Genomic DNA, 15,240 nt, shown 5'->3' with positions numbered 1-15,240 from the left:
TGCAGCTTCCAGGACCAGTTGCTAGGCAACCTTCCCCACTCCCTTTGCTGTGCAGCATGACTGCTACTGGGCCCTTTTACAGAGAGCAGGCAGAAAAACATGGTTCCCTACTTATATGAAGGAGTAGGCTACCTTAGTCTTATCTCTCCAGCCCCTTTCATTCCAGACAGCCTTTCTTTAATTTGCTCGTCTGTTGCCTCCATTTATACGAGTTTTTTTTAAAAAAAAATTCTCCAGGTGGAGAGACGAGCGCAGTGGAAGAAAATGTGATGAAAAGCATTTCTTCCTGCTCAGGTTATTGATTTGCAGAGTCTGCTCTATGATCTGTTCTGCCTTCTTGCAATATCTGATAGGATTGTTTTTCCTTTAAGATCCATTTCGGTTTCATTTGCAAAGAACAAATGTACTCCTTAATCTACATATATGCTTAATTTTCCGAATGAGACATTTCCAGACAGATTTTTAGATCAATGCCCCCCACCCTTTCTCCAATTATGTAGGGGCAAAAACTTTGTGGGGCAGGAGAAGCTGAGAGGGAAGCATCCATCTCACAATCCTAGTGAGGTTTATGGCTAACTGGCAGTTTGGATTTAGTTTTGGCTTGAGATTTATTCTAATGTCTTGCAATGTAATAGTAAACACCAGTAGCTCAGGGTCAGTTTCTTGTAGCACTGGAATTCTCCAAGTTTGATTTTTGAGTCACACACATTTTCATGATCCTTCCCATTGATAATGGCATCAGTAGAGCATTTCTGGGGGATTCTTGACAGGATTCTTCTGCATTATTGGTTTGGTGTGTACTTAGATGCCATCCTATCCAAGTATGCACAACAAGCAGGCAAAGCAGAAAGTACAATCCCTAACAACCAATTAACTTCACTTCTCCAAAGCTTCTGTGCTGAAGGTGTTATGTAGCAGAATAATGAGATATCTGCATCTCCAAAACCAAGCTTGGAGAATGGTAATATGCTAGGAGCCTATTTTGTGAAGATTGTTTATGAATCAATTCTGCAATGAAAAGGCACTCAACAGATATTTAAACTCTTTCAGAGCCCGAGAGATCTTGACTCACGCAGTTACATAATGAAAAAGAGGTTAATAATAATATTCATAGCAGTTCTTATTAATGTTATTAATGCATGCATCTTCTGCAGTTAATTTTTCTCTGACCACACTCTTCTGCCCTATCCCCACCCACCCTTTGTATGTATATATTCATAAATCACGGCAACACTTCATACTGCTGATGGAGCAGGCAGAAGTCTGCACAAAAATAAGCCTTAACACATTTATGTCTTTAAAGTGCCATAAAACTCACTGATGCTTCTTTGGCAAGTAGATTAATAGAGGCTATCCCTCTGTAAGCAGTAGATTTATTTAAACCACCATAGTAGGCAAGATAAGGGATGCCTGGAGCAACAGTGGCCTATGAATAAGAAAAGCTTGTAAAGTTAAATCTTATTAGTATTTTACATAATTTATCTCTTGTGGTTGATATTTGTATTTAACTTATAGAATGCACTGTCATAAGGTGTGGCAATATTCCACAGCAACCAAAATTTCTACTTAGTGGCAATATACTTAAGTCTTAGGTGCAAAAGACAGGCTGGAAAGATGAGATGATAAGAGGATTTCTGATACAGTAGTACTTATGTAGTCCTCATCTTACATAATCGTTTGAAGTTATGATGGTACTGAAAAAAGTGACAAACAGCCTCTTATGACCATCTCAATGGTCCCCATGGTTACATGATCAAAATTTGAGTGCTTGGCAACTGGTATATATTTACAATGGTTACAACATCCTGGGATTACATTATCATCATTTCCAATCTTCCCAGGGGGATTCCAACAAATAAAGTCAATGAGGGAAGTTGGATTTACTTAACAACTATGTGATTCTCTTAATGATTGCAGTATTCACTTAACAACTATAGCAAAAAAAAAAAGTCTTAAAATTGGGTGCAATTCACTTAACTGCATTGCTTGGTTATGGAAGTTATAGTCCCAAGTGTAGTTGTAAATTGAGGACTACCTCTATTGAGACAGGATTCTGGTCATTATGTCCATACTGATATACCTAGCTAGTAATCCTAGGAATTAAACCATGGCATCTGGTTTTTCACTGACTTGTATCCATGTTCCCATATCCAACCCAAGGATAGGTGGCTTTTTCTGGGCTATAGTCAAAAAACTGGTGGACAAAACTGTACTCTTCTTCATTGATTGATCACATTTCTAAACTAGCCATCTCACCTAAATACAATCAAAATATAAAAAGTGGTGTAAAAGCATAAATAAAACAAAGTTAAAAGAGAGTTAAGAACAAAGTTAAAGTAAGTTTTAAAAAGGTGAAGGGGGCACCATCACCTTACCAGCCACCCACAGAGCTGAATATCACTCTTCGACGCCCATGCCAATTGACAGAGCCAGGTCTTAATACTCTTTTAGAAGACCAGATGAGTGGGGGGCTCTGTCTCACTTCCAAAGGGCAGGAGAAACAGTGAAGGAGATTCTCTTCCTGGATCACACCAACTGTAATTCTTTAACTAATGAGTTGTGCAACATACCCTCCCTGCTTGACTAGGGAGGAAGGGATGATGTATTTAGGATAAGACAATTCATTAGATAGTCTAGTCACATGCCATGAAGAGCTTTAAAGGAGATAACCAACACCTCAAATTGAATTCAGAAACAAACTGGCACCCAATCCATATTACATAGCAGAGAGGTTTCATGAGTTTATTTCATGTAGATTTACCTTTAATCAATATTGTTTTATGTTATTGTTTATTCCATTTGTATAGCTGCCCATCTTATCAAGTTACTCTGAGTGCCAAGCAACATTTTAAAAAATAAAAGCAATTACAATAATACAACATATGCAACAGCTGAGAATAAATCACACTTCATAATTACTAAATTAACGGAGAAACCAGTTCCTATGGACAGTCAGGTTCCCAGATATGGGCACAGAACCAGGTCTTTAGGGTCATACAAAAGGTCATCAGCATTGGAGCCATCCTGACCTCCAGAGGCTGAATGTTCTATAAGGCAAGTGCTTCATCGAAAAGCTATGTCTTCTAGGTGTCACCAACAGGCATTCTTTGGCCAATGGGATCGGAAACATGTGGATCCTGACCAAATCAGACAGGTAGAAACAACTGGTAGAGAAGTTGTTTAACTTCAAATAATTGTTATGATAAACATAAACTTGAGTTAAACTTGATTTGAGATGACCTGACTTGACAAAGACATCTAAGAAGTTTGCTGTTGATCTTTTCCAAGATACTTTAGTACTTTTGCTTTGTCTGTTGCCTCCAGCTCTGGCATTTACTTTGGTTTCCTGGCCAAGTGCTAATTGGATCCAAGCCTGTTCAGTTTCCAAGCTCAGACAAAATCAGACAGACACTTCTACCTGCAGGAACCAATATTAAAATTTTATTTATAACTTTTGCCATTTAGAAGAAAAAAAGTATTTTAAGTTATGGGTGGAGGTGAGTAATCATTTTGGAAATATAGTACAGGTAGTCCTCGACTTACAACAGTTCATTTAGTGACTGCTTGAAGTAATAACGGCACTGAAAAAAATGACTTATGACTGTCCTTCACAGTAACAACCATTGCAGCATCCCCATGGTCACGTGATCAAAATTCAGATGCTCGGCAACTGACTCATATTTATGACGGTTGAAGTGTCCCAGGATCATGCGATTGCCTTTTGAGACCTTCTGATAAGTAAAGCCAGACTCGTGTGTTACTAACTTAACAACTGCAGTGATTCACTTAACAACCGTGGCAAGAAAGGTCATAAAATGGGGCGAAATTCACTTAACAAATGTCTCACTTAGCTACAGAAATTTTGGGCTCAATTGAGGTTGTGAATCGAGAACTACCTGTATGAGATTCATTTATGTTGTGGCATTTTTCAAAGTTGGTAATGATGAAATTGGCTATCATATAATGGGTACATATATGAGGGAGTAGGCACAAATACGCATTTAAAATCATGAAGATATTTTAGGAAGCCAAAGGTTCTCATCTGTTTTCTGGTAATGTAACATCTGGGTACATTCTAACCAGGATTCAATCATACCACAGGAAGCCATCATCTTGAGCGGCATCTTTAGATTGTGCCACAAGGGATAGGATTGGAGACTATGAAAAAACACAATGCTCTTTCCCTTGCCTCACCAGCCCTCTGTAACACCTCACTTGGAATTCCAGCACCATTAGTACTAAACATTTGTTCCTCAGCATTTTTAGCAATGTTGGATGAGTAATTCCATCTGGAGCTGTGGTTTAAAATTCTCAGGTGGCACAGCACAAAGATCACCAGACAGGATTCAGCAATGATTTTCTTCGCACTGCAGCTCCTAAATTAGATGGCTGCAAGAGAATCTAAGTAGGTGGGCAAAGAACAAGAGCTAACCAGCAAAATTTAGCAAGGTTTACTTTGCTCAGAAAAAACTTCTCCTTTGTTTCACATTTGGCTTCTGACTCCACACAGGATATTTTTTGTTAACTTGCACATTTAAAGTATATTTCCAGAGCAGCTTGCACTTCTTCCAAATATCCTGCTTTTATGTTTTGTCTCTAAGAAATTGTGATGTTTTTCAGCAACCACTGCAGATCAGACACCTCCAGAATAAAGTTTATGGCATCAATGAGCAACAATTCAATATTGCTTGGTCATCCATTGCTTTCTATTGGGTATTCAAACTAGGCATGCTATTTTTTAAGCACTGTTAATGTCTCTGTGCTGTGAAATTCAAATTCTTGCAGGTAGAAATGCACAATTAGAATTACAGGTAGTCCTCAATACATTTGAGCCCAAAATTTATGTTGCTAAGTGAGACACTTATTTTACGACCTTTCTTCTCACAGTTGTTAAGTGAATCTGGCTTCCCCGTTGATTTTGCTTGTCAGAAGGTTGCAAAAGCTGATCACATGACCCCAGAACACTGCAACCGTCATAAATGTGAGTCAGTTGCCAAGCATCTGAATTTAGATCACGTGACCATGGGGATGCTGCAGTGGTTGTAAGTATGAAAAATGGTCATAAGTCACTTTTTTCACATATGTTGTAACTTTGAATGGTCACTAAAATGAGCTGTTGTGAGTTGAGGACAATCTGTATACTGCTTTTGATTTTTAACCTAAAAGAATGATAGGGTATTGTGCTATTCTTGCCGAAAAAAATCTTGGAATATTTCCCCTACAGCTAAAATGCAATTACTAAGCATTGAAAGTGATTCTGTGAAGAGACCACTCTTTCCATTCTTGTTTTGACTTACCATATCTTCATGACTTAGATTCTTGTGTTTTTATCAAATGAACTACAGGCAGAAATTTAGCAGGCGCACCTTAACCGTACTGTACTGAATGAACATACATCCTTTATCAGAAATTGCAGCTGCTGAATTCCAACCTGCAATGTATCAGCTAAATAAGAGGTAGTGATAAGCTGACAAAATTCCTTGTCTATTAAAAGTTGCATGCATATGCACTGGGGACAAAATGAGGGGGAAACCATAGGTATAAGTCCATGGATGGGGAAGACATGTATGTAAATAATTATTTTTTAAAAAAAAAATTAGTCCCATTCCCAATACACAGACAAACACACCGCAAAGTATTTCCTTCTGTTATCTACTTTGAACACAAGCAACATATTCCTCTTCAACCTATACCTAAAAGGCACATGCGAGAAAACAGGACATACATTATATTCCTCAAGCAGCATTTCATATTCTGCTAAGTACCGTTGCAGATATTATTTATTTCGATTTATATAGCTGGATATTGCAGAATCTATTAGCCAAGGTATTCTCACATCTCTCAACACAGCCATTGTGCTGGCTATACCACATTCCTGCGTTCCCATGCCAGATGGTAAAATACATCTTTAAGGCTTTTACAGAAAGCCAGCAGGGTAAGGGCAAATCCTATCTCCAGAGGGTTGTTGTCCCATAAAATGGAAGACACAACAGAAATGGGTCTCTTGCTCGGCCCCATCACACAATAATCCCTAGCTGACTGGACCTGGAATATGCCAAAAGCATTACAGGAATTTCAGTGAATTCATTGGAAGCCACTATGGTCTTCCTGCAGTTCAAAGCAGAAATAGGAAATCTTTTGTTGCAAGGTCCTATGGTAGAGGCATTACATATACACAGATATCGATTTGGGGAAAATGGTGACATGATGGAGTCCATCTTGTGCTCTTTTACTCAGCTGATGAGCTCCAGAAAAGACCAGTAATCATTCTAGGATACCTGAGTACTCTATAAGAAAACCTGCCAGTCATTTCCTGATGATGTTGTTTCTTAGCAATCAGACAGTCTGGCTATTATACTGGAAAAGCTTCTTCTGTAATGAAATATTACTAGTCAGATAATAGGTGCAGGAAAGGTATGTTTGGCTGAGCTTGATGGAGAACTGAAGGTGAATAAAGCAATGAGCCAGGCAACTGAAAGTCATTTAGAACTAGTACTAATGTTCATTTAGCTATTATAAATGAACTAAGTTAATGTTGGGTATTTCAGAATCCGTAATAAGTACCTTCTCCCTGGAAATAAATCCTCCCTGGGAGCTGAATCATTAGCTGAGGCTGCTGAGGAATGTGGGGAAGAATGTCAAATTTCTGAGAAAATGAGGCAGATGTTTGTGGAAAACTGCATAAGGAGAGGTGCAGAGTCATTGTGTCCATAAAAAAAAAAAAGTGGTCAGCCTTGGCCCAAATCTTAACCACCCCTCAAGCAGGAGAAAGGCCATCTCTTTGCTGTATGGAAGACAAAGGGCTAGTCTGGATATTACCAATCAATTTTTGTCGCACAACCATCCTGCTTTATTTGGAGAGAGACACTCCCAAACAGTTCAGTATTCCTCATAAAACTTTCCCATCTCCTCTGTAAGCCTGTTTAGAATTTCACCAACATTCCTTTAAGGACAAAATGTTCCAATTGCTGCCCGATGCCTTTTAAGTGGTGAGCTATTCATTTGAAGTTTTTGCATGTGTTTTTATTTTTCACAGAAATTGGTGCTAAATTATATGGAAATTACTAGTCGTGGATAAATATGAATTGATTGCCAACACAGCAACTTGGAGGCCTTAGGCACAGCTGGTCTTTCCCACCTTTTTTTATTCTCCTCCTGTTTCACAGTTTGTTGACATAAGCATTGCAAAAACTGTCTTGTCAGGAGATTCAGAAATCTGAGCTACTTGTTTTCATATTTTTATTATATATATTTTCTTGGGTCATTTAGGTTGGCCTTACTAAAACTATTCTCTTTTATAGAGTCACCTGAGTGTAAACTCCAGAGTACTTAATGGGACATATTTACTGAGCAAAGATGGATACTTTATATTGTAAATCACTATGCAAAAACTGCTAGTTGTGCTGTACACCAGCTTTTATTAAGATACAAGAAGTAATGCAAAAAACTGCATTACGTGATAGGGGATGGCATTTGAGTGCTTTTTATTTCATGTATTTTGGCACTTTAAGGCATTTTAAGATTTACACATTAGTGAATAGCTGTATATTTTAAAATGTGCAGGCATGCCAATGAATTATTGTCGTATTAATATTGTAAATGGATTTGGGTGTAACATTTAAAGCACACCCAGGATTTTATTGATTTCCCATCAAAGATTTAACTTCAACTACTTTTGGTTAATGGGAAAAAACATTTGAGACATTCAAATAATAATACTTAATATAAAGTATCCATGTCAAACAGTATTTTAAATATTGTTTTCAAGATACATTTGTCTGCCACACCACTGATTCTTCATTTTGTTTTGTACCAGAATCCAATGAAATCCAATGAAATAGCCGGGTACCTATTCTCACCTTGCCCCTCATTTCCCCACATCATCAGGAGAGAGGGTTTGGACAAAACTTTCAGATTCAAACCCAGTATAAAAATTTGCATAGTTTTTTTGGACTATATCTGAGATACAAGACTGGTCTTGTTCCTAATATTCACAGTCTGCATTGTTGGACTTAGTATGTTGTTTGTGCTTCTTGGCAAATGATAATAGAATACAGGTAGGTAGTTGTTGATTTACGACCACAATTGAGCCCAAAATTTCTGTTGCTAAGTAAAACATTTGTTAAGTGAATTTTGACTCATTTTACCACCTTTCTTGCTACAGAAATGTTGTGAATCACTGCAGTTGTTAAGTTAATGAAATGGTTGTTAAGTGAATCTGGTTTTCCCATTGATTTGGCTTGCCAGAATGTCACAAAAGGTGATCACATGACCCCGGGGCAGTGCAACCATCATAAATATGAACCAGTTGCCCAAGCATCCAAATTTTGCTTACATGATCGTGAGGATGCTGCAGCAGTTGTAAGTCTGAAAAATGGTTATAACTCACTTTTTTCAGTGCCGTTATAACTTTGAACGGTCACTACACAAACTATTGTAAATCGAGAAATACCTGTGGAGAATAAAGTAAGTTCTCATTGGTATACACAACACACAACAAATTTACGTTTTGAGTTGTCATGCAGGATCAGTCATATGATGATGAGTTATGCAAGCTGAACACTATAAGCACTTCTAAGAAATCTCGTTTCCTTGGGTAGGAAAATGCCATTTCAAGGCAATAAATAGAGAGGAAGAAGATGGGTAGGATTTTCAGCTCCATTCCTCTGCTAAGCCACTTTTGGTTCAGTCAGTCCTGCCCCCATATCTGAAATAGATTAGAAAATAGTCAAAGAAGTTTAGATCAATTTCTGTTTTAAAATGGAGTTTGAAGAGTTGAGACTGGTTGTCTTAAGGAATTCTTTGTAATAAAAAAATAAAATAAAATAGTACAAATATATTTTGGCAATATTTATTGATTTAGCATATGGCATATCATACATGGACTAACAATATATATATTAATATTTCCCCTAGATTAATAAAACAATGAAATATAAATGTTAAAAAGATCTGTTTTCAAATACCAATGTCTAGGCCACTGAAGCGCAGCATCATTTATATCCGTGATGGCGAACCTATGGCACGCGTGCCATAGGTGGCACACAGAGCCATATCTGTGAGCACGCGAGCATTGCCTAGCTCAGGTCCAGCGTGCATGTGTGTGCTGACCAGCTGATTTTCAGGCCTTCTGAGCCCACTGGAAGTCAGGAAACTGGCCGTTTCTGGCCTCCGGAGGGCCTCAGGGAGGGTGGGGAAGGCTCCAACAAAGCCTCTGGAGCCTGGGGAGGGTGAAAAACGGGCCTACCGGGCCCAACGTGCCATTGCGTGCCAAAAGCGGGGGTAGCGTGTGGGGTCGTGCAGACATGTGTGTGAGGGGGAAGGACACATTGAATTATGGATGAGGGCACACGTGCACGTGACCCCCCCCACGCTCCCCCTGCTTTTGGCACGCAACAGCAAAAAGGTTAGCCATCACTGATTTATATATAAAAAAATCAGATACTGGACCGGTAGATGCTCTCAGCTTACATGATCTGATCTATAGTTTGATATGGGACCCTGCAGTCACCCTGAGGGGAGGAAACTATGCCCCATTTATAGAGTGAGTCCTGGCAGAGACCACGTGAGGTGCAATTTCTATTCAGGATTGTCCATTGCTTGTGTGATAGCTCTAAGCTTGGCACCTTTTTTGTGGGGTCATTTATATGTCTCCCTATGTCTGGATCAGTGGTAGGTTTCAAAAATTTTTACTACCGGTTCTGTGGGTGTGGTGTGGTGGGCGTGGTATGGCTTGGTGGGCGTGGCATGGCTTGGTGGGCGTGGCTTGGTGGGCATGGCAGGGGAAGGATACTGTAAAATCTCCATTCCCACCCCACTCCAGGGGAAGGATACTGTAAAATCACCATTCCCTCCTCAATCCAGGGGAAGGTTACTGCAAAGTCACCATTTCCTCCCGATCAGCTGGGACTTGGGAGGCAGAGAATAGATGTGGGCAGGACCAGTCAGAATTTTTACTACTGGTTGTCCGAACTACTCAAAATTTCCGCTACCGGTTCTCCAGAATTGGTCAGAACCTGCTAAAACCCACCTCTGGTCTGGATGTTCAGTGACCCATTTGGCTTTCCATAGGGAGTCGATGTTAAAGTTGCTGGCAGATGTTGTGAAAGTGCCAATGGGATTTGAGTCTTCTGGCTGATAAATGAGGAAGGTCGGCGGGCATTGATAGGAGTGATTTTTCTGTATTCTGTCATAACTGCCTCTTGCCTTCATAAAGCTGATGGTGCTATATGGTGCAGAACAGGAAGCCAGCAAGTTGGAGTGGTCTGGCATCTAATTTACTAGTATGGCAGCTGTTAAGCCATACAGGGGCACAGTATTTTGTTCCAAAGTAGAGCAGCTCTAGTGCTGATGCCCTGGGGGTGGCAGCTAAGGCTCCCCATTTAGTTCCACATAATTTCTGAAGTATGTTGTTCCTAGTATTGATTTTTGCCACCGTATTCTCTGGATGTATCTTATAGGAGAGAGTTTGGTCCACTGTTACTCCAAGGTACTTTGGATGGAGATTATAGGGAAGTAAGTTGTTTAAGTAGACCTTTGGGATTTCAAATGCTAGTTTGTTGTTAAGGTGAAAGCACATAGATATTGTTTTGCTGGTGCTAGGAGTAAGCCTCCAGTCAGTGAAGAATTTCCCCAAGATTTAAGATCTTTGGACAGGAGACTGTCTGCCACCTCCATGTGTTTTTCTTGTGCTGTTGTGGCCAAGTCATCAGTGTATCCAAATTTGCATTCCCTTGTTGCCAGCATAGCTGATATATATAAGTTGAATAGTGTAGGTCAGAGGTGTCAAACTGGCAGCCCGCAGGTCGGATGCCCACCCCAGCTCCACGAAGAGGAAAAATTTCACAAAACATCACATGACGGCAATGTGACACAGCAAGTTTAATACCCGTGGTGTAGGTGCTGTTACAGAGCCTTGTGGGAAGCTGTTGTTTAATCTTCTTACCTTACTTATGTTGTCCCCCATTATTATCTGTCAGGACCTATCACTCAGCATGTTATTAATTAGTCAACGGAGATTTTTGCAGGGGCTAATATACACAGTCTGTATAACAACTGTTTTTCCAAACTGTGTTGTATGCTGCATCTACCGTAGGTCTACAAACACGACCATGGTTTTTAGGTTTTTGACAATACTAATCAGGCAGGATGAAAATATCCTTTAATATCAACATAGCAGTAAATATTCTTGCTGGTTTGTCCTACATTGAGTCTTTGGGTGCTCTTAACAAATAATAGGTCTGTATTTCTTGCTCATCCCTAAATGTCAACTGTTGTGGTTGAAAAACTTTTGCCATAACAAGTAGGTATTCACATCGATAGCAAACAAACACAAACCATATCTGGACTTGATCAATTTCTGAATCATGTATAGCAGGGGTATCAAACTAGTGGCCTACGGGCTGAATGTGTCACACACACACCATGTCCACTCCAGGCCCGTGAATGGGAAAAATGTCGTGAAACATCATGTGACGGCAACGTGATGCCGCGAGTTTGACACCCATGATGTATAGGAATAGTTTCATTCTTTTTTGCATTGACTAGACTTACTTTGAATACTGTTGTTTATTCTGAGTATCACAGTTGAAAAATATTCAGACTCGCATAGGTCCAGAGAGGGGCAAGAAAAATGACCTGGGAACTGGAAGCAATGTCCTGCAATAAAAGATTAAGGGAGCTAGATATTTATAAACTGTTAAAAATGACTATGTGAAGATGGGGAGGATAATAGCATTTTTCAAGTAACTGAAATATTATTATCCTGAAGGCCATAACCTGTATTTTATTGTTCCAGAATATGATCCATGAAAACTTACAGCCAAATGATGGAACCAGCATAAATTTAAATTAGCATCCTTTATCCAGATTGGGGAACCGGTGACTTTCCAGCTAATGCTGGATAATTAGAAAACACCCTCATTTGTGGCCATAATGACTAGACCGCCTGCAAGTTCAGCAACATCTCCAGTCCTCATTGTTTTTCATTTTCCAAAGCATCTTTACTACTGCTGGGCTTCTACTTTCTTTGACCACTGATCAAAAAACAGGACATGTGTTTGCTCATACAAAAATCCAGGCAATTTTTCTCTCTTGCTAGGAGGGAGTATGCTGATGTGCAAATACATTGTTGTCCAACACTTTTAAAATTATCCATGCAGAAAAAAGCATATATGAAAAGACTCAACCACAACTCCCATAGAAACATCAGTCCATACATTAATAATTACTTGGCCGTTCTATGTAATTCTTGAAAATTGATTACCATGGAGAAAAACAGCTCCGTAGCCTGGAATGCTAATTGGATAGCTCTGAGAAGGGCTTAGGCAGAATATTGAAGCCTCTTTTCAAGGGTGGTGTGGTGTCCTATCCCCTTTGACTGTGATCTATAAAATTCCATTTCTGATCTGCTATGGAAGCCATCATTTGTCGCCTCACTTTATCCTTATCCTTCTTCTGCCCTTGCCGTGCTTTGTTGTCAAAGCAACAGGAAACAGAGCTATACAGAGGCACACAAGCATGCTAGTTTGTTCCCTAACCAACCAGAAGCTGAAGGAAGTGCAGATAAAAATCAATAAGCTGTTTTGTTCACTGATATACTCCAAAGGCATGTTGTGGCATCACATCTACTTCCTGGATCTAACAGTGATGATTTCAAAATGAACTTCAGGCTCCATGCTGATTTTAAATCTTGCAGGTATTGCACTTCTGTAGGATTTTTGCCTTATAACTGAGTCTAGTCCCTGATCTATTTAATTTAAGGTGATCTATCTAGCATTCTTTCTCCAAGTGAAGATGCTAAGGATTGAATGGGGAACATTCTACAAAACTACTTGTTCAGCTATCAATGTTTTGTTTCTGCACTTTTTTAAAATTCTGGAACCCCTGAACTAGGAAGTATGCCATTTGTATCAATCCTAAATGTGTGAGTGTTTCTTTAATGTATAAATTACAAGCAAAGGGGACCAATCTAGTCTGCCACCTTGACATGGTGGTATTTATCCCTTGTTGTGATCTATTACAGATCAGTCTTTTTGGCTAGATCTATTATTTGTATTCAGAAAAGAATACACATGCTCTCTGCCCTCAATTGCAATAGCAGGGTGTAGTGCCTTCAATCTTGATCAGAAATCTAGCAGGATGCAAAGTATTTAAGTCTTCCTCTCCCAAGGTCTGTAAATCCTTCTGAACTTGCCATTTACTTTTTTAAAAAGCTATTTATAAGTACAAAACAGGCTGCATCCAGTTTGGTAACATACATTTCTCCAGTCTGGAGACATACCATATTATGAACTGCTTCATAATAACTTACTGGTCCAAAATCCTACTTAATTCCCATGTAGATGTGGGAAAAAAACACCAATATCAAGAAAATAGCATATATACAACAAGAAATAAACAAAGGAACATAACAGCATTGCTGGATTATTCCAAAACATCATTCTCATTCCTCTAGAAAACCCCCAAAGTATCCTCATGTTTCTCATCCTCTGGTATTTGGAGGCATATCATCTGTGATCTTCGAAAAAATAGTATGGCTAACTATTCATGTTATAATCTTAATGATCTTCGGGAGACATCTTTTAGAGGGCCATGCAAAGTGCTTTCATTAGGAAGCACTAAAATTTATCTCTTCCCCCTTTACAATTGAGTCTACAATCTTGATTTTACAGCAAAATAAAAACAAATGTTTTCCAACTCCAATGAGAAAAAAGGTTGTAAGTTTGCACACTTCTGTGTTCCTAGTATCTGTACGGCTATAAGAAGTAAAACTGAGTTGCTTGCATTGTAACATGATCCTACAATAAAACACAATTTTATTGTAGAAAAGTTAATATATTTCTGATCTGAAATAATAAATGGAGCTTCTATCATCATGCTCCCAGCTGACCAGTTATCTTTTGGCTCTTTTTAAAAATAATTTATCAATGTTAATAAGTGCTAAAATTGGGCCTATGCACTCCATCACCAACTAGCTTCAAGTGATCACTTAGAGAGGTCTTGGGCTGGATCTTGGATTGAAAGTTTGTTTGTAAGTGCACCATGAAATGGAGGTAACAGGGATCACTCTGAATTGAGCTAGTTAAGTTTTAACTCCTGTTCATTTGAGTTACAAAGCTATCAAAGTTGTTCACTATCGTGATAAGCTTGGAACGCAATTTTGACCATTTGACTACTTGAACTTTATTGGATAACCCTAGGTTTTAATATTATGAAACAAGCAGGAAGCTTTTCATACTCCCATATTTACTAGTGAACCATTGTTAGATGAATAATAGAAATACTTATTATTTTAATACCCACCCTTTTGCTTTCTTTGCTGACTCCTTTATGTCCTAAATATTCTAAATGCAATGAGGAGATAAGAGTCAATCCTCATCTGCTTTTCTGTTGTATTAGACTTATGGTTCCCAGTAACATTGTTAGGGCTGATCCATGTTCCTTTCTTGTCTCCAGGTGCCATTTGGGGGGCATCAGGTTAAGCCAGAAGTGATAAGGCCTGTTGAAAGCTGGGAGCTTATTTCAGTAGCTGTGAGTGTGTGGCAATCTTGGCTCCTGTTCAGTGGTGGGTTTCAAAAATTTTTACTACTGGTTCTGTGGGTGTGGCTTGGTGGGAGTGGCTTAGTGGGCGTGGCAGGGGAAGGATACTGTAAAATCACCATTCTCTCCCCAATCTAGGGGAAGGTTACTGCAAAATCCCCATTTCCTCCCAGTCAGCTGGGACTTGGGAGACAGAGAATAGATGGGGGCAGGGCCAGTCAGAATTTTTACTAACGGTTCTCTGAACTACTCAAAATTTCCGCTACCGGTTCTCTAGAACTGGTCAGAACCTGCTGAAACCCACCTCTGCTCCTGTTCCTACACAGTTAATATATGTTGGTGTTATTTAGACCCACAACTATCCTGTCTGGTGTAGCAAGAAGACTTTGCTAAGGAAAGTTTTCAGGATTGGTTCTGTCCCACATTCTCTGACTGCTCTGCACTATCAAGCCCCCAGAGATGTAGTTGCAGGGACATGCTAAAGAGATGCTGCACAGCAGTTTCATTCTTCCCTGTGGTGGGGTACGGCTGATCCTTTGAAGAACAAGCCAATCTGGTATGCCCAGAGAGCTACTAGAAGAAAAGAAGGGGGTTCTGTCAAGTTTGGTGCAGGAAGAGTTTTGTATGTAGTGAGAAAGAGGTGATGTCCAGCCAAGTGGAAAGTTAGCTTAATTAGAAGCATGTTAGGATTGTTGTTGT

Source organism: Pituophis catenifer, unplaced genomic scaffold (assembly GCF_029215685.1).
Source record: "Pituophis catenifer annectens isolate HBS135680 unplaced genomic scaffold, rPitCat1.0.hap2 SCAF_1, whole genome shotgun sequence".
In the NCBI taxonomy this organism is placed as follows: Eukaryota; Metazoa; Chordata; class Lepidosauria; order Squamata; family Colubridae; genus Pituophis; species Pituophis catenifer.
Note: the sequence above shows the minus strand (reverse complement) of the source record.